A 24,538-nucleotide genomic window follows, 5' to 3' on the forward strand; every position below is an offset into this window, starting at 1 on the left:
AAGCTTACTCCAAAATTCATTGGACCGTACCAGATAACAGAACGAGTTGGGCCAGTGGCGTATAGGATTGCGTTGCCGCCTTTTCTATCCAACATCCATGACGTTCTTCATGTGTCGAAGTTGCGGAAGTACATGGCAGATGATTCGCATGTGATTACGCCAGACGATATACAGCTGAAGGATGATCTAACGATGGTGATGCCACCCATCAAGATCGTCGATCGAAGTGTAAAGCGCTTAAGAAACAAGGAGGTACCTTTAGTGAAGGTCGTGTGGAACCAAGAGACTGGCGACGCGACCTGGGAGTTAGAAGATAAGATGCGGGAGTCACACCCCGATTTATTTGTAAACCCTTAAGTTTCGAGGGCGAAACTATTTTAAGGGGGGTGGTATTGTAAGGCCCTAAGTTCAATTTGGAACAATTTTATGGAAGTTTGAATAAAATTGAAGTTTTTGGCTATGTTTGATAACTGGCAGATTAGAACTGTCAACTTGTGTGAATTTTTAGAGGGTCTTAACGACTTCATTTGGGAAAACTTCCCTCATGAGAGTTGTAGCCCTTCAAGTCTAGAAAATTCCCCAAGTGGTTTCGTGTCGATCCGATATCTGTAGCTCCAGATATCCCCGTTTTAGTGAACGTAGTTCCGGCTGTACAGTGCCAGCGGGATTATTACATTGTTTTTCTTCTAAGTCCGAATTTAATTATGAATTTACCTTTGAGGGCTTAGGTTTTAGTAAGTTTCAGGTCTGATTAGGTAATTAGACTGGTGGGTTAAGGTTGGACTTGGGTCGGGCTTGTGGAAAACAAAACCCTAGCCCACTTGTGGGATGCATGGGATTTTAGCCAAGGGGGGAAACCCTATTCTTCCACAATCAGAAAACAGAGATACACTACAGCACCTCCACGTGAAAAACAAAGAGAGAGCAGAAGAGAGAAAAGAGAGAACGTGTGAGAGAAGAGAAGGGAGCCGCCGCCCAAGCCACCACCATTGTCGCCGGTCACGCACGCGAGCAAGGGAGAGAGCGCGAGTAGAGAGGGATTCGCGAGGGAGAGGAAATAGAGAACGAGGACAGCAGCTTTTGAACCTTCTTTCCATCTCCAAACTTCTGTTTTTCCATCACCAAACAAGGTAAGGGCTGGTCTTAGGATCTTTTGGGTAGAATAGGGGTTATATCATGAGTTTTCTTGGAAAAATTATGATTCTTGCCATGCTTTGACATGATTTTATGTATGAACTTGATTGATGTGCTTGAGGTTTTGAATATGCGATGTGTGCTGGACTTTTCCAGGTCATATTGGGTTACACTGTGAACATGTTACTATATTTGATGCTGGTAGATGACTTAGAACCCTTAGAATAGAATGGCTTAAACGAAATTGATGGCAGATGCATTCTCTGTCAGATTTCTGTGCTGGACAGTAAACTTCAGGTCCTATTTTCACTTGTTTCTGGTCGTCAAATAAAGAAATGATTAAAATACAAATTGTAGATCTTCGAAAGAGCTTTCCAGGCATATAAAGATCATAAATTTTGGTCTAGTATTGTGTGTTGTAGGTCGTTTTGGGTAACTGTCATACTTGCTGTTTTTCCCTGTGTCGGACAGAAACTTTAAGGAGTAATATCACCTAATTCTGGGGCTCAAATGAAAATGATTTTAACTAGAGAGTTGTAGATATTTAAAATAGCTTTCTAGAAAGGTATCATATGTGATTTTTGGTTGAAAGATGCATTCTGTGGCTCTATTTTTGTGAAAGTTGTTTCTGCTGTCAATATGTTGAAGTTGCGATGATATATTATGCATGAGTGAATGTTCTTGCGTTCCTTTACGTGGATTATATTTATTTTCTGAGTTAATGGTTCAAGGGTCGCTCACCTAGCCGTAATTCCCTGTAACCCGTGAATGTTGTGTTGTGAAGGTTGTTGTATAAAGAGTATGATAAGACTCTAGGATTGATTTTAGAGACTTAACAAAGAGAAAAGTGTAATAAACTCGCTTGCAAGTAAATGTGAATAATTGGACATAGGTCTGGTGAGGACTATGGACCATGAGAACGATGGTACCTTGCACGCGAGGGTGTTTTGTGGGTTGTACGGTGAGTCCTCACGTGATTGGCTGACTGCGGTCGCCTTGTGATTCTGTGGACGGACGGTGAGTCTGGCGGACGGTGAGTCCCCCCACATGATTGAGGGTTGTACGGTGAGTCCCCTCCGAGATTTGTTCATCTGCGGATGATCGTGATTATGGCCATGGAAGTTTTGGTGGGTTGTGTGAAGTGAGATTCCGTTAGTAACTGACTCTTTCCCATAAAAGACATATAATGTATTTATATTATATATGTTGTTGTTGATTTTGTCATTATCATTCTTTTGTTGGACCTGACCCTGCTTGTTTGCTATGTGTTTGTTTGGGGGGGGTAGATGGTCGTGAAGATAATGGCGATGACTCATTCTTGGGAGTTGATGCTACGTGACGTGCCGATACCGGAGGACGACTACACTTCAGAGGAAGAGGCTAAGGAATAGGGTTTGGGTTGAGAGTCTTTTGTTTTCTGTTGGGGTTGAGAGTTTCCGAAGTGTTGGTATCGAACAATTTTATTGCTTAAATTCGAATGAACAAGTTTTGATGTAATCTTTATTTTCATTCAGGCCTTTGATTCGTACTCTTTACAGTTGGTTATTTAAAAAGTTTTACGAAGTTGGTTACTTCCGCGTGTTTTTTGGAAAGGTTATGTTTCAAGAGTTTTTGTAAAATGAAAGGTTTGTCATTAATTGAAGATTAATAAGTGAATCGACGAAAACTCTTTACGAAAATTGGTTAATTAGTTACTGTGTAACACTCGAGAAATCGGGGCGTTACAGATACCATGTCAAATAACCACTTATCCCAAAAGCTTAAGCTGTTAGGTAAGGGTCACATCAATGGTTTTATACTATATTCTAACATATTTTGATAAATTTATTAGCTGAAAATTGAAATAAATGTTAATATAAAACAGAAAAAAAATAAAACAGAGTCATATCTATTGGTGTGATATGTACGTTATGAAAAACTTATTCTCCTTTGTGAATTTTAAGTTTTAAATTTAATAATTTATCATTAAAATGAATGCTTTAGTGAAGTGGATTAAGTTCAAAATCTTAAATAAATTTAACAGTTAACTAATATTCATCACAACACGACTATAATATATTTATGTATAATATATACTTTTCAAAATGTTCAAAATGTAATTGACAAAAAATATTACATTATAGAACGTACATTGTCAAGATATATACTGGGCTAAGGACACTCATACTGAGCTATCATTGTGTGACCTGAAGTCTCCAAGTGACATAATGGATATACAAATAGTTGATGCCTATAGAAATTATAAAATGCAAAACTTCTAACATGTAAATGTTTGGGAATGGAAAAAGATCCTTGCGATGGGCTCTGTTAAGGTTGGTGTATTCGACAAACATTCTCCACTTATCATTAGATTTCTTAAATCAGAATATCAGATATCAAAGACCCATTCTTATGCTTTGTTTTTATTATTTTTCCTTCAGTATTGCACCAGTTATGTATTCGTTTGGTAAGTATGCTAGCATGTTTGTTGTGTTTTTGTGAAGGTTGGCCAGTACTTTGTGAATAATGATATAGATCTTTATTTCTATTTCAACTCATCACTAAAACAGAAACATCTTTATGTTTCTACACATCAAATGCCCAAAACTTATTAAATACATCATTATTCCAATTAACTGAAATCTTATCTTATCTCATAATATATCACATTTAATTGGGTATCACAAATAGACAGTCCATGATACATAATTATTTACATATAACTGTCAATATTAGATAATGTCCAACAGTTTCTACCAATAACGATGGTCTTGGGGTTCAATTCCAAAAGCTTATGACATGGTGTCATTGCCATTTCACTGCTATCTCCAAATCAAATTTATGCGCTTCCTGACCACTTCATCTCATTGTTCTCGCCTCGATGGTGATCCAGTGTGAGATCCACGAGCTCCATGCGAACGACGATAGGAGGTACAAACGTGAATAGAGAGAGAAGCATACGACCGTGGAAGAATAGCGGAGAGATTGGGAACCATAGCGAAAAGTAGAAACTTGGAGGGAGGGGAGGGGAGCATGATACTGAGATTTAGAATAGCCGAGAATGAAGGTGAAGTTTTGAAAGGGAGGAAATGCTTGAAAACATTTCAGATCGTGGGTAGAGTCAGATCCCGCACGTTAGTGAAAATGATTTAAGTGAGTTGTGGCGGTTAAAATCTCCATTCTATGACTAGCAAACCGCCACATAATTTTTTCATTACGGCCGTCAACAAAACCATTGTATTCTACGTTAAAAGTGGCGGTCGACAAAACTGCCATAGTATAACTGCCACAACTTACACATTTTAATTGTTGACATTGCGAAGGAGTTTAGGTATCTTCAAGTGAGGGCCCTTTTTAGGCCATACATAAAGGTCTCAAGTGTATTCGTGCAACATGTGAGGAAATAAGAGAGAAGGTTTATTAATGCATAAGGAGAAGTTTAGGTATCTTCAGGTGAGGGCCCTTTTTAGGCAATACATAAAAGTCTCAAGTGTATTTGTGCAACATGTGAGGAAATGCTTGAAAACGTTTGAGATTGCGGGCAAAGTCAGATCCCACTTGTTAATGAAAATGACTTAAATGAGTTGTGGCGGTTAAAACCTCTATTTTATGACTAGCAACCCACTTCGTAATTTTTTTATTGCGGTCGTCAACAAAACCATTGTATTCTAAGTTAAAAGTGACGGTTGCCAAAACCGTCTTAATATAACTGCCACAACTTACATATTTTAATTGCTGGCATTGCGGAGGAGTTTAGGTATCATCATGTGAGGGCCCTTTTTAGACAATACATAAAAGTCTCAAGTGTATTCGTGCAGCATGTGAGGAAATAAGCATGGTTTTGAAAATCGGACCGGACCGGTCGGTTCGACCGGATGGACCGGGAACCGGCCCCATCACATGGTCGGAAACCCAGCAGAAACCGGAGAACTAAAAAACCGGAATAAAATCGGTGAACCGGTCTTAAACCGGCAAAATCAGTCAAAACCGGTGGGTTTCCGATTTAACCGTTTTAGTATTTTGCCAGAAAAAGTAAAACGTGTCCACGAGCATAACTGGATGTTAACCATACAACTGCTCACTGATTGGACAGTGGATCTCACGTACTGGCATTGAATATCCATGCCACTGCAAATTCTCTTTCACTTTTTGACTTTTTGTCCTTTTCCAAGTTTACAATTAACCTATCCTCCATTTTATCTCTCCTACTTTATTTCATATACAAATGTTACATTTATCAAAATGGCAAGCTTAAGGTTCTTCGGCTTTGAAGAAAGCTTCACCAAGCTTGTCTATGAGTGCATTTCAACTACTTCCATGGCGATTGCTTGGAGGGGAGAGTACTTGGAACCTTTCAAACCTTCGAGAGGCATAAGACAAGGGGATCCCCTATCCCCTTATCTTTTTGTACTCTGTATTGAAAGACTTTCCCACATCATACAGGATGCTTGCACAAAAGGAAAATGGAAGCCTTTCAAGTTTGGTAGATCTAGTCCTAGCCTTTCCCATCTAATGTTCGCAGATGATGTCATCCTTCTAGCTGAGGCCTCCTGTGATCAAGCTCAACTAATTCATGAAGTCCTTGACAAATTCTGTATTGCCTCCGGTCAGAAGGTTAGTCTTGCTAAATCAAGAGTGTTCTTCTCAAAAAACACTCCGAACAACCTGGCTGGTCAATTATCCTCTGAATTAGGAATTGAGAAAACCATGAACCTAGGAATGTACTTGGGAGTTCCACTCCTCCACTCTCGCATGGTCAAGGCTAACTTCCAATTCTTGATTGATAAAGTGAAGAAAAAGCTTTCAGGATGGAAAGCAAATTCGTTGTCCTTTGCGGGAAGGGTATCCCTCACCCAATCTTGTTTGCTCAGTCTCCCATCTTACATTATGCAAACCACTCCTCTCCCAAGTGGAATCTGTCAGGAAATTGAAACTCTTTGCAAGAACTTCATATGGGGCTCTTCTACGGAGAGAAGGAAATGCCATCTTATTGGCTGGAAAACTATATGCTCCCCCAAGAGTGCTGGAGGGCTAGGATTCAGAAGCTTGCAAGCTATCAACAAAGCCTATATGACTAAGTTGGCTTGGACCTTTATGAAAGATGAAACTTGTTTCTGGGCCTCCTTATACAAGGCAAAATATAGCTTTAACCCAGCCGTGAGAAGACCACCCTCAGCAAAACCAACTAGCTCCCCCACATGGAAAGGAATCTGCCAAGCCTGGGACACAGCAGAGAGAGGAACCCACTGGACAGCTGGTAATGGGAGAACAATACTTTTTTGGAAAGATTGTTGGCTCTCCCCTGATGAAAACCTTATGGAGTTTCATCCTTTGGATGCTCCAAGCTGGAGTATCAACCTTCCCCTTTCCCATTTTGCTGATAATGGAGAGTGGAAATGGCATTTGCTGCGCCAACTTCTTCCCAGAGATATCTGCAACAGATTAGCAAGCATTTGTCCTCCCAATGAAGCTAAAGGTGAGGATAACCTCAAATGGAAACTAGAACCAGAAGGTAACTTCAAACTAAACTCTGTGTACTTGTTACTCCATGGAAATGAGGAGGTGACTACCTCTAAGACCTTTGATACAATCTGGAACTACAAATGCCCTCCAAGAATCCAACACTTTCTATGGAAGGTAGCACACAACAGACTCCTCACCAACCAAGAGCGGGTTAAGAGAAACATGACTTCCCAAGCTGGATGTCCTCGATGTTTAAGCAATGATGAGTCAGTCATCCATGCCCTCAGAGATTGTCCCTTGATACAGGAAGTTTGGAACCATTTCCTGGAAGCAAAGAACTGGAGTAGTTTCTACAGCCAAGGTTTGACAAACTGGCTAGAATGGAATCTCAAACAGAATGTGGTGAACAAATCTGGCTATAATTGGGCCCTCATTTTTTGCATAATTGCGTGGCAACTATGGAAAGACAGATGTGATTTGATATTTAATAATCATATCACTATGCCTTGTAACTTAATTATTGCTATTATCAACTATGCAGGGGATATTACTAGACATCTAAATAAACCCACTGACATAGCCAAGCTTCACATGAAAGAAAATCAGATTGGGTGGAAGAAACCTGGAGCAGGAAACTGGAAACTCAATACTGATGGCTCATGGTACAGCCACAACCACATGACTTCCTGTGGGGGATTAATCCGAGACAGCAACGGGCAAATTCTACAAGGCTTTGCTTATAGCCTGGGGCAAGGAACCCCATTAAGAGCTGAATTATGGGGTGTACTAAAGGGTCTACAACTAGCTTGTGGATTAGGAATTAAAGATCTGGAAGTTGAAATGGATGCCAAAGAAGCTTTTGAATTAATTGTGATCAATTGTCCCTTGCAGCACCCTTGCACTGATCTGGTACAAGAGATCTTCAATTGGGCATCTTTGAATTGGAATACTTCCTTCCAGCATGTGTTTCGAGAAGCAAACTCCTGCGCTAATGCCCTTGCCAAGTGCGGCCACCAGGTCCATGAATTAGTTTTTAAGAGTGAGGATGTTCCCACTGTGCTGGTTTCATTACTAAGTAATGATGTAATGGGGAATGTGATCCCCAGATTGGTTTAGTTCTTGGGCTTTCGCCCCTCACATTATCAAAAAAAAAAAAATGGCAATGCCGTTGCCATTGGCAAATGCATGATGAGACATTCATCTTCTCATTTTTAAAGACACATGCATTACCCAATGTATAAAAATAAGTGAAATTAGTTAGAATTGTACCTATTATTTTTTTTGAAGTATTGAATTTTATTATAATAAAAATAAGTTATACATTTACGTATATTTCAATTTTTTTATAAAAATACGAATAATATTTTTTTAGTACCAAGTTATGGATATTGTCATTTTCTATTCAATATTACCTCCTATATTAGTATATATTTATTTTTAAATAACTATATTAAATTGTAGCAGTAATACCGGTTGGACCACAGTTCAAGTACGGTTGAACCTTTGAACTTTGAATCAGTGCCCTCACCAGTTTGATTACCGGTCCGGTTTTAATAACCTTGGAAATAAGAGAGAAGGTTTATTAATGCATAAGGAGAAAAAAAGAAATGTATTTATGAGGAGGTTCAATGCGGCTGATTTTTAGGGATGGGAGGTTGTTGTTGATAGACAATAATGGAAATATGAGTATTTATTTGCCATTGAAGGCATTGCTAAACAAATCCAAGATTACGTCGTTGACTCTTAATCCTGGTGCAGCTTGATGATTTTGGGTTCTTGTTAACCACTATTTTCCTGTTGGTGATTTCTTGCTGGGGTTATCTTTTGGGAGGTTGCAGGGGTTATTTGGGTTGTTTCTTTGGTGAGTTTTATTTCCACGGTGGGTTTGTATTGGCTTTAGGGATGGCTTTAATAATTATAGTTCTTTCTTTGTCGGTGCAGTGCATCTTTTTCTTTTTCTCTTGGTTTTGTTCAGGGATGGCAACGGGTCGGGTCGGGCTCGGGTTTTTCCTTTCCCAAACCCCAACCCGAACTCTCATCCAATTCCAAACCTAAACCCGTTGGATTTCGGGTTTACCCAAACCCGTTCACGTCCAAACATAACTTGATGCATAGAGCTCTTAGCAAAATAAAATGCAACTTATATGATTTTCTTATGAAAAAACGTTTTATATATTCTTCGGAAACAAATATAGTATCTTGTTGTTCATATATGATTAAATTGTTAACAAATCAAGTTGTTAACATGGTATTTATAAGACTAATTTTGTAATTTCATATATATTGTTCGGGTTCGGGTGTGGGTTTTCACCAATACCAAACTCAAACCCAAACTCAAACTCAATCATATCTGGTTATACCCGTAAAGTCGGAACGGGATCGGGCGGGCACCGACGAGTTTTGAGGGTGTTCTGTTTGATTTAGAGGATTATTCTCATAGTCTTTATTTTTTTAATGAATTCATTTTGATTTTAAAAAAACATATAGATTAAATGTTTGAATGATTTGTTGAGAAACAAAAGTTTACAAACAAATGTAATTAATATTCAGATACTTAATCAAATAATTTTTCTCATCGATAAATTTGTATTATGAACTTTTTATTATATTTAGTATATAAAATAAAGTCAAACTATTCTTTTAAATCACTACAAAAAAAGTATTTTTTAGTGGCGGTCTTTTTTGCTGTTTGTGGCGGTTTATGACCGCCACTAAACGCTTACGTGGCGGTCAACGTGCCCGCCACCTTCTCGGATGCCACAACCGTATTTGTGGCGGTTTCTACCCGACCGCTGGTTTTTCATGCCACAACAATTCCTGGCGGTTTAAGACCGCCACAAAAGTCGCCACAAACTGTTTTAACAAGGCTTTGGTCCCTCACTTATCACGATTTTGCACTTTTTGTCCCCAATAATAAAATTAGCACTTTTAGTCCTCCACATTGCTTAATGTTTTGCAAAAATGATCCTTTTTGGGACTAAAACGGCAAAAGTGTGTAAATGTAAGGACTAGTTTTGCTAATTTTTTTCTGGAGGGACCAAAATTGTGATAAGTGAGGGACCAAAAGAGCTATTAAGCCTTTTAACAAAACGCATACTATGGGCTGAAATTCTTGTTCTTGTTTGCTTCAACAATTAAATTCTCTCTAAATCATATTACGATCAAAGGAATGCAGGGATATGACAATTAAGTTCTCTACTAAATCACAACATTATTAATTTCAGACACTATCTCTTCTATTTCTTTCCTTCAATTCTCTTTCTCTAGGACCAAATTTTCTAAGTACTAGTTGCATACCCATAACAAAGACCCTGTACCACAGCTAAGGCAAATAGGTCCTACTTTCTATATCTCATTTCCTCAATCACTTTCTTTGAGGTATACATCAACAGGAAATTACTATATATCTTACTATACCCCCTCTTTTTAGTCTTTCTTCTGGTTTTCTCAAGTACTTTCCTTTTCATCCTATATTCTCTTTGACTATAACTAGTTATAAACAATGCATTTATCTTCGAGGCAGCACCTTACACTCTCTCCAACCATAATCTACCCCCAGCAACCAACCAAAAATCTAGTAGTTTTCATACAAACTATGCAAAATAATTGTAATTACAATTTTTCTCAATCAATATCTCAGATAAAACTAGCTGACACACCATTCAAAATATCTTTCTACAATGGGGTATAATGCACTGCAATTTTCTAAAAGCAACCTGCATTACCTGAGAATGGTATCAAACAAATTAGTTGCTTTCTGTTATTCAGCTGCTGCCACTTCTGCTTCATTTAGGTAGCTGCTGAAACTGAGTTAACTGGTTCCCTTGATGGTCAACAGGGTAGCTCCTGTCCAATATAACATCTAATAGAAGTCTTAAATCACTAGAACAACTAGGAAAAAAAAGCAGTTCTGTTAAAAAGGTTAACTAAGAGTATAAACAGAATCTGCATATCATTGAACCAAATAGTACCAAAAGAGGATATCCGGGAGTTTAATTCAGATCTAAGCCACAAATATGAAAACACAATATATAGATATTATAGACACAAACACACACCTATGAATAAGAACTTGAATCAGAGGCAGAGACTACAGAAAAAAAAAAAAAAAAGATAAAATCATAAAATGACAATAGGTATCAGAGTAGTGTTATCTTGGCTAGAGGAAAGGCTTTGAACCTCATTCCACATCCCTTGTAGTTTTATCAATCATCCTTGTTTTAATAAAGATTCATTATACTAACTGGATCACAAACTCAATATTGCTGATGGCTGGCCACAAAGCTTTCACCTTTATAAGAAAGTTATGATCAGTTAATATTGATTAAAATGAAAGGCAAAATCATTGAGTTAAAAACTGAAATAGGAAGAAAAACAGGTTCAAATTACCAGGATTTTCTAGAATGAGGTCAGGACAAGGAGACACCTACACAGGAAAAGCACCTTGAAAGTATCAAACTGTAGAGTACTTTATGTTCCAGTAGGAAGCAATTGCCAATCACTTTCAATTCATCTTTAATTACAAATATAAAATAAAATAAAAATTTTAATTGAACTTGAAATGCTCAAAAAGTCAAAATAAATAACTAAGTTGTCCTCCACACATATTCAGGAAACTTCCAAGATGTTACACTATCACAAACCAGAGTATGCATCATATGGAAAGTATATTGTAAGGCATAGTAGTTATTTAAGCTCACCATGAAATAAAGGAATTGAAAGAGAGATTGTGCATGTAGTGCTGCACAGGACAAAATAAAGAGACATAAGAGAAGGATAAAGTAGATTCAACTGGCAGAGAAAGATATGAGAATTCATAACTAGTTATTACATAGAAAGATAGAATCAAACAAGCACTATTATGCCAGTCTGTGAAAGCAACTATTGTTGTCTGATGCAGAAGCACATAGGACATGGAAAAAAATGTTGAATGATCCTCACATAGCAATATTGGTTAGAACTTACAGGTAGCATTGCAGACTTGGCACTCACAAGTCACAACAAGTACTCAAAAGTCCCAAAGGATAGAATACAACATTCAATTTGTCCAGAAGTGAAATTAGAGTTCAATGCTTACTTGCACATAACACCACTATCCATACTTGGTATATTTTATTAGCATCTTGTAAATCATAGCTCAGTTCCACAATGGATTTCATGATTATCACATACTTAATTATGGCAGGAATTTCTACTTACCTTTATGACAAGCATGTCAAGCATACTGTTTAATGAAGATTGATCCATGCTGGGTAGAAATTGTTCTTCACTTAGAATAGATAAAATCCTTAAAGCAAGTTCTGAGGTAATCAACTCCCTTCCATGCTGCCCAAAACTCTGAAAGACAAGAAATCATCTATCAAAAACACCAGAATAACCAATTTGAGATAACTATCCACTACAAGCTTAATTATAGTTTTCTCTAAAAGAACACCCCACTGCAAATTTCCTATTATATTATAACAATTTCTTCCCTTGTTGGCATTCAACTCTTGAAGGAGAATCTAGTAGATAATATACAAATATTTGCATTATTAAGGATCTTCTCACATGAAAGTTTGCCACCAAAACCAATTGATATATAATAAACTTACAAGAAGGATCCAGAGCTTTGATCTTCCATCAAATTTTCACTGCAGAATTCCACAAAAATGCTTCAACTAAAATAATCATGTTATACAAAAAGAATTAACCTGCCAAATAGCTTAAAAATCATGGCTTCATCAAGTTCAGTGCTTCATCAAGTTCAGTGCTTCATCAACTCACAATTCAAACATTGCATAGACCGTGACAATTGATAAATTCAGTCAGTAGCAGAGGCAAAATAAGGAACAAATCAATTCCTACACAATTCAAGGAAAACTATCGATTAAGAAAGTGTTCTTCAGATTGATTCAACTAAATAGTAACCGAAATTTAACAGTGATATGAAACGTGGTAACATGTTAATCTAGAAACAACAACAAAACCCTAATATGTTAATTAGCATAGCAAACAAAGAAACAGAGAGTGAAGAAACAAAATACGAACGACGATTGAACTAGGGTATCTGATTTTGAGAAAACCCTAACTTCCTCTTCGAACTCCTTGCACCGCCGTCGCCGCCGCCGCCGCCGCCACCGCCTCGCTCGATGGAACTGAGAGGGAAGCCATCGATGGATGAAGGGACCACAGGTGGAGATTCAGAGAAGGAGAAGAATCGCGAATGGTGAAGATGAAAATCGCGTGGTAGCAGCGTTGAAAACATTTCTCATTCAAAAGCCTAATAAATTTAAATTTAAATTATTCAAAAACAATTGGAAATAGTGGCGGTCTAAGTAAGACCGCCACAAACTGCATGCCACTAAAATTAACTTTTTTTGTAGTGAATCTATATAATTGTTCCTTATTAACTGTATAGAAAGAGGAGAAACATATATATTAAGAATGCAATTAATTTTATTAAATTTCAAAAAAAATTCTTATCTTAACCTTTAAAATATATTTCGTCCCTCATTTATTCTTTTCGCGAAGGGCATTATTTGGAAAATATCAATTAATGCTCTCTTAAAATTCTAAGGGATCGAGAAATATAAAAAAAAATTCATTCTTTAAGTGAACAGTTATTAATGAACGGAAGTAGTAGTTCTGTTGTGAACTAATTATTGAGTAGTATAAATATTAAAAGTAAAATAAAAAATATATGATAAATGAATAAGAGAAATTCTTATATACTATATACTTTTTTCAAAAAAAAATAATAACTAAAGGTGTCACCTCTAATGCTTTGCATTTCTTGACATTTCTTCTCTCTCACACTATTCTTTTTTTTTGTCATTTAGCCACCAGTCTCTCATACTATTCTTAGTAGTAGATGATATCATATTTTAAATTCTGAATTTTTAGTAATTTCAAAAATCAATTTTCACCTTACAATGAATTCTAATTTTTCAGATATTATTTACCCTCATTATTAATAATTAAATTCAAAATTACTTTACTTAAATCATGGTAGAAAATTATTAAATTTTAACCCAAAAGCGCAATCTTATTAATGAAAGAAAATATATACAGCGAGAATCGACTAACAGGCCACAAGCAAAAAGAAACCCCAGCCCCCTCCCGCCTTAGTCACAAAGATTCGGGTGATTAGCCTTAATTTTCTCTGATAACCCCTTAATCATGAGATCTTCACTCCCTTTAGCCTTCCACCAACACATATGTTTACCAAACAACCAAGTTGCTAATATAAATTAAATGAAAAAATATTTAAGAGGTGTTGCTTCACCGAAAAGAATTTACAGTAGATCATCGATAAATATTTTAATCAATGTCACACGTATATGAGTCTAATTTAAACTTTAATGGTTATTTTTAAGATCAAAAGGCATCAAAACAATAAGGCCTTATTTGCAATGGTATAAAATATTAAAAAAAAAATAAAAAGTCAAATGTTAAATTTCTATCAATGTTTAACGTACAGAATGTGATTTGGTTCAGTTTATTATTTTTGAAAACATATTGGAGAAGATATATTAAGTTGGTACTTTCGTCAATAAAATTCAAGTCTCTATTTTAGACACACAGAAAAACTCAAACTTTGAAATTATAACTACTCATTTAACTAGGGTAATAAATTTTCATAAGTTTTTAATTAATTTTAAAAATAACCATTTTTAAAAGTATAAAACTTGATAGTGAAAACATGTCGTATGAATTTCAGAAAAAGATTAATACATATATAATAGGTATTTAATTTTTTAAATAACAAGGTAGAAAACTCTAACAGAAATGAACATTTTCATTAAAATACATTCATGTTAAAACTAATAGACTTAATTTAATTTTAGCATATATTTTTCATAATCGTACAAAATTGAGAAATTGATTGTAAAAACATGTCGTACAAAATTACAAAATATCAATGTTTATATATATTTTTTTTAGTTTATATGGTCGATATATTTTATTGTATTTATCTTAAAGATAATTATGTTCTCTTAAATTTTATAATATGGTTAATATATTCAGATTGCTATTGTTCTATTCTCCCTTGGCGGTAACCCTTTTAGTTTTAGTAATCCAAGTGTGGAGGCCGTGGTCAACAGGTTCTTGTACCAAATTAAAGATGATGAAGAGGATGTGGGTGAGCATTCTCAAAATAATGAGGTTGACCAATTCAGCCAGCAGGTTGAGAATTTGAAGAACCAATTTCACGTGGCTAAGGAGAAAGGGAAGGTGCTTTCCAATGGTGTGAAAAACAAAGATCTGCCTTCAAAAAGATCATGTTCCTAATTTAGAGGCGCTTCAGAAAATGAAGGCTTCATTAAAAGAGTTAAGTGATTATATGAAAGTGAAGATTAATAACATGAACTTGGAAGCTACAATAACTTTACTTGAACTTGCAAATCAAGGTATAGAAAAGTAAAAAATCAATAAATAAATGAGTTTACCCTTCTCTAATTAGTATGAGAGAAGGGTAAAATCATTTATTTATTTATTTGTTACTTTTACATGCCTTAATTTGCATGTTCAAATAAAGCTACTGCCTCCAAGTTCATGTTATTGATCTTCACTTTCATATAATCACTTAGCTCTTTCAATGAAGTCTTCATTTTCTGAAGCGCCTGCAAATTAGAAACATGATCTTTTTGAAGGGGGTCCTTGTTTTTCACACCATTGGAAAACACCTTCTCTTTCTCCTTAACCACGTGAAATTGGTTCTTCAAATTCTCAACATGCTGGTTGAATTGGTCAACCTCATTATTTTGAGAATGCTCACCCACATCCTCGTCATCATCTTCAATTTGGTACAGGAACCTGTTGACCACAGCCTCCACACTTGGATTAGTAAAACTAAAAGGGGTACCGCCAAGGGAGAATAGAACTATAGCAGTCTTAATATATCAACCATACTATAAAAATTATGAGAACATAATTATCTTGAAGATATGTACAATAATATATAAACCATATAAACTAAAAATATATATATAAACATTGATATTTTGTAATTCTTTACAACATGTTCCCACCATCAATTTCTCAATAAGTTTATACATGTACTTTTAAAATTATGAAAAATACTAAAATTAAATTAAATCTATTAGTTTTAACCTGAATGTATTTTAATGTAAAATGTTCATTTATGTAAGAGTTTTGTACCTTGTTATTTAAAAAATTAATACATATTTGTCGATGATCTACTGTAAAAAAACATCCTAAACATTCTACCTCCGCACTCAAGATGTCAAAAAATGGAGATCCCTTAAGAGCTCCAATGGTCGATGATCATTAGGACAGACCCACCAAACAACCAACACAGAATCACTATCTATTAGCACTTGGAACCCTTTGAATTCTTTACAAAACTCCAAGACACATCGTATTTCTTTTACCTTCACTTCAAATGCCCAAAGCTCCCCACTCGCCTTTGAGATAAATACACACACCTCACCATGATTATCCCACAACACCCCTCTTATCCCACTTTGTCTTGGAAGAATCTAGAGAAGAAAAACTTAGCTATTTGTTCAAGAGTTATTGATGAGACTACAATTACAAAATTTAAAAGAAAGAAGGATCAAATAAATTTCTCATCAATTACACTTAAACAAATAGATAACTTTTAAGCTTGGTTATAATTACGCATGTTTTTTACTATTTGAGTTTTGTAGTTATTTCCAACGTTTAACGAAAATTTCAACAACAAAATGACTATATTATGGTAGTGATTCAAACAAAATGAGTATATCCTCAGGAGAAATTAACTGCAATTTTCTAGTCTAATTGTGTTTTTCAACATCAGAATATGAAAATATTAACAAACAGAAGAAAATGTTCTAAATCTTCTTCTTAGAGGATACCACCCTCAGATAAAACCATCTTTGATAAATGAAGAATAAATTGTAACAATATAAAGCTATGAGTTCAAAAATGCAAAGATCACTGGTAGTAACATGAATAAGTAGAAAAGAATCATGAAAAGTGAATAAAGAGTTTTATATTTTAGAAAAGAAGAAAAAAAAGCTCTAAGGTGACAACACTATCAAACAAGTCATAATGAGGAATCTGTGAGCAAAAAGGAAATGAATTGAAACAATAAGGGAGAAGAAAGAAAATACCGCTCACCATTTATGAGAATGAATGGAACTGAATGAGCAATCCAGAAGAATGCAAGAAGAAAAGCAGCAGAAGCACTTTGAAGCTACCCATTTTATGCCAAATTAGACATAAAAATAACTACAACAACAATAGGAGTAACAAAAATAAGATTTATTTCATATGTGTTTCAGACAAGAACAACAATGGTAGAAGAGTGTTTCATATGTTTTCAAATGTGTTTCGACTCAAGTTTTATATGTAGATCATCAAAACGTTTGATGGCACATATAATGCATAATAAGGAAAGCTTTTATGAAATTTACCTGATTGTTTTCAACAAGCAAAAAATCTCTAGCTTATACGGTAAGTTCAGATTTGGAGTTTATTATATCATCGTTGGAAGGTTATGTTTAGTGCATGTACCTGGATACACTGTAATTTTGGAATGAGGATTAATTCTAGGAGAAGCTACTACTAGTAGTTCTTGTGGGGCTTGTTGCAACAAGGGTCATGACAAGGATAAGCGGCAGTTGTACTGGAATCAGAGAGAATGAATGAAGGTAGCGCGGAAACCGAAAAAGGAGAAGGTGATTTTTACGGTGCAAGGTTGCAAGAGGCAGAGGAAGCGCGATCTAGAACAAGGAAAGGAGACGACGGTGACGTGATCTGGAAAGAGAAGGAGCGTGGTGGTGGCGTGACAGATCTAGAACGATGAATACGAGTGGCGGTGGTGGTGGATCTGGAAAGAGAAAAGTGGCAGCGCTGTTGAAGAAGGGGACGATAAAGGTGGTGATGTCGCGATCTAAGGGAGAAAAATAGCTTGTGGTAGCAACATGGTCTCATATAAGGGGAGGAAATAGAGGTGGAGCAGTTGAGGCCATGGACAGAGGAGGCGGCGCGAGTTTGGAGTGGACGATGAGTGGTTCTTAGGGTTTTGGGAGAGGAAGGAGAAAGCCGATGAGTTTTTAGGGTCGGCTCCTCCTCTTCTTCCAATTCTGAGGCATACAAGTAGCTTAAATAGGGGTAAGGTTTCTCAAGGTCAAATTTACCATTTTGCCCTCCCTTGGTCAAAATTATTTTTTTGCCCCTGCCATTGCCTTCTCATCAGGCCACGCGTTCACCCTCTAGAAGCTCCTAGCTTCTTCATCTCTTGGGCTCTAATGTAAGCCCTTATTTCTTTTTTTTTGTTATTGCCACTGGCCCATTTTTTTTTCTTTCTTGTTGCATTCTTTATAACCTTTTTTAGGATTTTTAATAATAAAGTGCAAAATAAATAATTGAATAAAACTAAAATCAAAGTAAACTGCCGTATAAAATTAGGAGTTGACAACAACCCTCATCTGCTTAACCTTTTGATGAAAAAGGTAAAGCAAATCTGAAAAGGCACCTGAGTTTAATCCGAGTAAAAAAGTGAAGAGTATATAGAAACAAATGTCAATAAATTAGAATACTTATTGTTGGAACTAGACATCAAGATACCTGGCGAGTGTCACAATACCCTAAAATTAAAAGAACTAGGTGTCACAACATGTGGCGGGCGTCACAACCCTAAAATTAAAGAAGGAGAATTAGGGGTTATTTGATTATAGTTTTTGAAAACTGTATTTATAAAAATTCAAAAACCTTTTTGATTAGGTTTTCCTTTGTGCTGATGTATTTTTATAGTTTCCCACTAAAAAAAAATATTTCTTTAATTGCACGTTTAATCATCTAATTTATTGATTTAAAAATTTTGATTTCCTCCCTTATCATTCACAACTTCAATTTTAAGCTGATCAACTCTAACTAATCGAGAAACTAATGCAAGTGTAACAGAGCTCACATAAAACAAATATAATTGTGCACAATAGGAAACTAAAACATAACAGTATTTAACTCTAACACATTTTTCTTATACTAACAAGATGTTAGTTCTTTTGGTTCTTAGGAAACATGATAGCAACAGGCATTATTGAAACTTGTGATGGAGCACCTCCGGTAAGAACTATAAATCCATTTTCTTTTACATTGCAATTGTATTATTACCTCTAAAGGAAAATGAACTCCTTACATTGCATTTTGGTGTTTGCGACTTTTTTGTAGAGCTCTATTTCATTGTGTTGAAAAACGTAGAATAACTTATATTATTTTCACGTGAAAAGATACAATAGGGAGGCTCTCTATATATAGAGACCTAGGACAGCAAGTGCTTGCACAGCAAGCAAGCAAACCCTAGATTGTCACTTAAGTGTAGCCGCCACATAGGCAAGGCTAGATAAGTAAAACATAAAATATAAAATATAGAATATTACAAAAATAACCCTGAACTAATTATCTCTAATACTCCCCCCCACAAACTGAACTGTGCAGATCTGTCACAGTCAGTTTGTCTCTCAAATCCCTGAACAAAGTGGAGCTGAGGGGTTTGGTGAGAACATCAGCAAGCTGGTCTAGTGCAGAAATATGTTTTACTAACAGCTGGTTTGCTAGGACCTTCTCACGAACAAAGAACAAATCCAGCTCCATATGTTTAGTCCGAGAGTGCTGAACCGGGTTATGTGCAAGCATGACTGTACTTAAATTGTCACACAGCAGAGTAGGGACAGTAGTTGCAACTTTAAGCTCTTGTAGAAGAGACTGAATCCATAGCATATCTGCTGTAGCATGTGCTAAACTCCTGTATTCAGCCTCACAACTGCTGCGAGCAACAACAGTTTGCTTCCTTGACCACCAAGTAATTAGATTGGGACCAAGGAAGATACAAGCTCCTGAAGTAGACCTGCGATCATTTGGATCAGTAGCCCAGTCTGCGTCACAATAACCAATTAAGGACAATGGAATGCTGCGTGGAGCAGGCTTCAGAATCAAACCACAATGTTGTGTCCCTTTGAGATACCTCAAAATGCGCTTCACTGCCAGCCAGTGACTCTCTTGAGGCTGTGCCATGAACTGGCAGACTTTATTAACAGAAAAACTCAGTTCTGGTCTCGTGATAGTGACATATTGTAGGGCGCCTACAGTGGACCGATAGAGAGTAGGATCTTGAAAGGGAGTACTACCTTCTCTAATAAGCCTCAAACCAGTCACCATAGGAGAAGAAATAGGTCGACAATCCTCCATCTTGGTCTTTTCAAGTAAGTCCCTTATATATTTTCTTTGAGACAAAAGAATTGAGTGATCTGCCAAGTGCTTCACCTCAATACCCAAAAAGTAGTCAAGTTGCCCAAGATCTTTCAAAGCAAAAACTGCTTTTAACTTGGACACAAACAATTTGACCAAAGATTTTGAGGGACCAGTAACTATAATATCATCTACATATACCAATGCATACATGGTGGCGGTAGAAGTAGTGTAGACAAACAGCGAAGGATCACACTTGCTAGAGACAAAACCAAACTGCAAGAAGGCTGATCTTAACCTCTCGTACCAAGCCCGTGGGGCCTGCTTAAGGCCATAAAGAGCTTTATTCAGGCGACAAACCAAGGTTCTATCACTAGCTTCAAATCCTGGAGGTTGTGTCATATACACTTCCTCTTCCATAATGCCATTAAGGAAAGCATTATTGATATCAAGTTGTTGAATACACCAGTGATTGGTAACAGCCAGAGTCAACATCACCCTAATGGTGACTGGTTTCACAACAGGGGAGAAAGTCTCCTTGTAATCAAAGCCAAACTGCTGATGAAACCCCTTTGCAACCAGTCTTGCCTTGAGTTTATGTACTGAGCCATCAGGGCATTGTTTGACCCTAAAAACCCATTTGCAACCTATGGGTTCTCTGTTCAGAGGCAACGGAACCAGTGTCCACGTGCCATTTGCATGAAGAGCGTCAATTTCTTCTTGCATAGCGGACTTCCAACCTGCATCCTGCAAAGCTTGCTTAACAGAGGTTGGTTCAACCATGGTTAGTAACAAGGTTGGATTCAATCTTGGTTTAAAAATTCCACTTTTAGATCTAGTCTGCATGGAATGAGTGTTAGGGCCATGATAAGAACTTTGTTCTGCCAATGCAGAAGAGGAAGTGGAGGATGAGGTAGAATGTGACAAGGACTCAGGAGGAGGCTCACCATGTGAATGGTGAGGAGAAGAAGTAGACTGATTTTCATGATGAATGATTGATGATGAATGCGGTAAAGAAGAGGGATTCTGATTTTGGGAAGTTGACTCTGAAGTGTGGTGAGCTAAAGGACTCTCAACAAAATGTGGAGTAGTGAGAGGTGAGTCAATAGTGACCTGTGGTTGCTCAACTTGTGGAACAAGAGGAATAGTAGCTGGTATGAAGCTTGACTCTGAATCTGTTTGGGGTGGACTAGAGGGAAAAAGTTTTGGATAAGGAAAACTGGTTTCATGAAAGACAACATCCTTAGAGATAATGATTTTACCCTCTGCAGTTAAGCATTTGTAACCTTTGTGCATAGTGGAATAGCCAAGAAATACACATTCTTGAGACCGGAATTCAAGTTTATGCTTATTGTAAGGTCTCAAGTGAGGGAAGCATGAACAACCAAAAACATGCAAGGATTTGTAATCTGGTTGAACCTTATACAACTTAGTATAGGGAACCTGAAAATCAATTGAGGTTGTTGGTAGTCTATTTATGAGATATACTGAAGTGAGAAAGGCTTGATCCCAAAACTTATAGGGAAGTGAAGCATGAGAGAGTAAAGTCAAACCTAACTCCACGATGTGTCTATGCTTCCTCTCAACCACACCATTTTGGTGGTGAGTATGTGGACAAGCAACCCTATGCCTGATGCCATTGTCAGTGAGAAACGTAGAAAGAGGGCGAAATTCTCCTCCCCAATCAGATTGGACTGAAAGAATAGGGGTTCCAAACAACAACTCAACCTGTTTCTTAAACTGCTGAAAGACTGTGAGGGTTTCAGATTTGGCTTTTAGCAAATAAATCCAAGTGAAACGACTATAAGCATCAACAAAGGAAACATAGTATTGAAAGCCACCAGAAGAAAGAAAAGGAGCCGGCCCCCACAGGTCAGTGAAGATTAATTCTAAAGGTTTAGAGTAAACAGTTGTAGAAGAAGGTGAATGTAACTTATGAGACTTGCCAATAACACAAGCTGGACAAAAATCAAGATCAGTTTTATTAGGCATAGCAATATTACATGCTTGCAAAATTTGCTTCATTACATTGATACTCGGATGGCCTAGCCTAGAGTGCCAAGTATTGAAAGAAACTGAATTACAGGAAGGAAAAACATTATTCAAAGACACTGGATGTGGAAGACTTTGAGGAGGAGACTTGGCATCCAAAAGTGATGGAAAGTGATAGAGACCGTCAGGACCAACTGAGCCATACAGCAACACAGCCTTAGAACCCTGAGATTTAACAACACAAAAAGTTTCATGAAACTCAAAGAAGACTTTGTTGTCTTTACAAAACTTACTGACACTTAGAAGATTTTTGGTTATCATGGGAACATGCAGTAGATTTTTAAGAACAAGTGTAAGACTAGAATCAAAAGGAGATTTAAACCAAGAAGATCCATGAGAGGAAATACTCAAACCTTGTCCGTTGCCTACAAAGACATGATCTGGTCCTTCAAAGGGTTGTCCATGGTGAATATTCTGCTCAGTTGGTGTGATATGATGAGTTGCTCCGGAGTCAGGATACCACTCTGTAGGAGCTGGTGGTCGTTGATAATTCTGAACAATGTTACCTGGTTGCAGGGATGTTGCCCCTGCTGCCAAGAAGCTTTGTGCTGGAACTGAAGAGGATGCAGCACATCCCTGAAACTGAGGTGGAGTAGGGAGAAGAGGAGGTGCTTTGTTTCCTCCCTGAACATTCTGAAGGGGAGAAGGAGCAAGCAAAGGTATTGTCTGGAAGTTCTGTGCATAACCAGGGAACTGCTGAAACTGCGGAGAAGCCATTGATGCATAATTCTGTGATAAACAAGGGTTGAGAAACTGCTGATATGCAGGAGAGGCCAAAAAATTCAGACTTGGTGCACCAGGAGGTTGGACAATATTAGTGGCTGAATTGGGTGAATTATGTGTTGGTGCTCCACTGTTTCCATAAGTATGTGGGTTGGGACCACCATAGAAGTTTTGATAGTTCTGGGGAGGTGGTGATGCAACAAAATTTTGATTGAACCGGTGATAGCATACTGCTGCAGTGTGCCCTATTTTAAAGCAGACTTGGCACTGTACAGAATTTCGACCACGACCTCTACCTCCACCTCCACCTCCACGACCTCTACCTCCATTGTTTCCTCTGTCACCAGCATAGTTTCCTTCCTGCCACTGATTTTGTGGAACAGATTGAGGGTGTTGGTGATTAGCAGCATTTGTTTCAGTAGGTAGGGTCTGTGGGACCTGTTTTCCAGCAGTTGCTGTATTGACGGTGAACTCCGTTGCAGCACTGCATTTATTCTTTTCAATCCGTGCTTCTTGGGCCAATAAGAGAGCACCTATCTCTTGAATTGACAAGGACTGAAACTTACTATTCATGGAGCAAAGGCTGACAAGAGTCTCATATTCACTAGGAAGTCCTTCTAGCACTATATCAACATGCTCTTTGTAAGACACTGGATCCCCAATAGCACTCAGAGAATCTGCAATTGACTTGATCTGCTGAAGATAATCACTCACACTCTTTGAGCCAAGACTCAAATTGCGAAGTTCTGTTCGCAATTGACGTGATTTTGCTTCTGTGCGTGTGAAGAATCCACTGTGCAAACGCTGCCACAGTTGATGAGAGTATTTGCAACCTATCATCTGAGTAAGTACGTCACGAGAGAGTGTAGATTGGAGCCATGTGAGAAGATAGGCATTTTGCTGCTCCCACGCGAGATACGCAAGGGAAAATTGACCAAGGGCTTGATCAATATCATTCAGATATTTGTCTGGAATTTCTGGATCAACGAGAAATCGCTGCAGCCGATGAGAGGTGACAACTGGTTCTACTTGTTGCTTCCAAAGAAGAAAATTGGAATAAGTGAGTTTCTCAGCGATGGAGAGAAGATATTTCCCCAACGGAGATGGAGCGGAAATAGAGAGAGGAATGGCAGTGGTTGTCGCACCAGTTGGCTGCCGTTTTGGCGACGGCGGTGGCGATGAAGGAGGGGTTTGGTTGACTGCCGCCATGTGCGCAGTCTTTAGGCTCTGGATACCATGTTGAAAAAAGTAGAATAACTTATATTATTTTCACGTGAAAAGATACAATAGGGAGGCTCTCTATATATAGAGACCTAGGACAGCAAGTGCTTGCACAGCAAGCAAGCAAACCCTAGATTGTCACTTAAGTGTAGCCGCCACATAGGCAAGGCTAGATAAGTAAAACATAAAATATAAAATATAGAATATTACAAAAATAACCCTGAACTAATTATCTTTAATACATTGAATCGACATGTTCTTTTAAGTTGTTTTAGCTCTTATTACTTATTCAGTTTGTGCAAATATATTGTACTATTACTTCTACTCAGCTTAGGACACAAGTTAAGAATTTAATATCTTTGGCAGGTCCACATGCTGGTATTGCTTCTGTGCTTTTCTGTGGGGTATGATCTACTACACTAATCTGCTCAGAAAATCTTGACTTGTATTCATAGACATTGCAATCAAGAAATTTCAAAGTTTGGATTTGAAAACAATGATTATGCTAGGAGTTGCCGAGAGAATGAAAGAATATACTTGTTTTGAAGAATATATGTGGATCAAGTAGAAATATAAATAAGTAAGTTGTTAATTATCTGAAATTTTGTTATAGAGAATTTTCTTAATATGGTTTAACATGAGTTTTCTTTTTTCTCAGCCGGGGACAGTATGCACCATGATTAATCATATATTAAAATTTGGGGTCTACAGCAGCAGGTTCAGGTTTTGACTCAGACATTTTCATTTTTTTTACATTGAGATGATAATAATGTAGGTTTTACTT

The 24,538-nt window shown here is 37.1% G+C and overlaps 1 long non-coding RNA gene across 1 annotated transcript; it reads left to right on the forward strand.

Annotated features, from left to right (window-relative positions):
* The first annotated feature begins 696 nt into the window (after window positions 1-696).
* On the forward strand, window positions 697-2,662 carry LOC130732337 (uncharacterized). Its single transcript, XR_009017011.1, has 2 exons — window positions 697-1,130; window positions 2,421-2,662. It is a non-coding gene; the product is annotated as an uncharacterized LOC130732337 (long non-coding RNA).
* The last annotated feature ends 21,876 nt before the right edge of the window (window positions 2,663-24,538 follow it).

This window comes from Lotus japonicus, chromosome 1, assembly GCF_012489685.1.
Source record: "Lotus japonicus ecotype B-129 chromosome 1, LjGifu_v1.2".
In the NCBI taxonomy this organism is placed as follows: Eukaryota; Viridiplantae; Streptophyta; class Magnoliopsida; order Fabales; family Fabaceae; genus Lotus; species Lotus japonicus.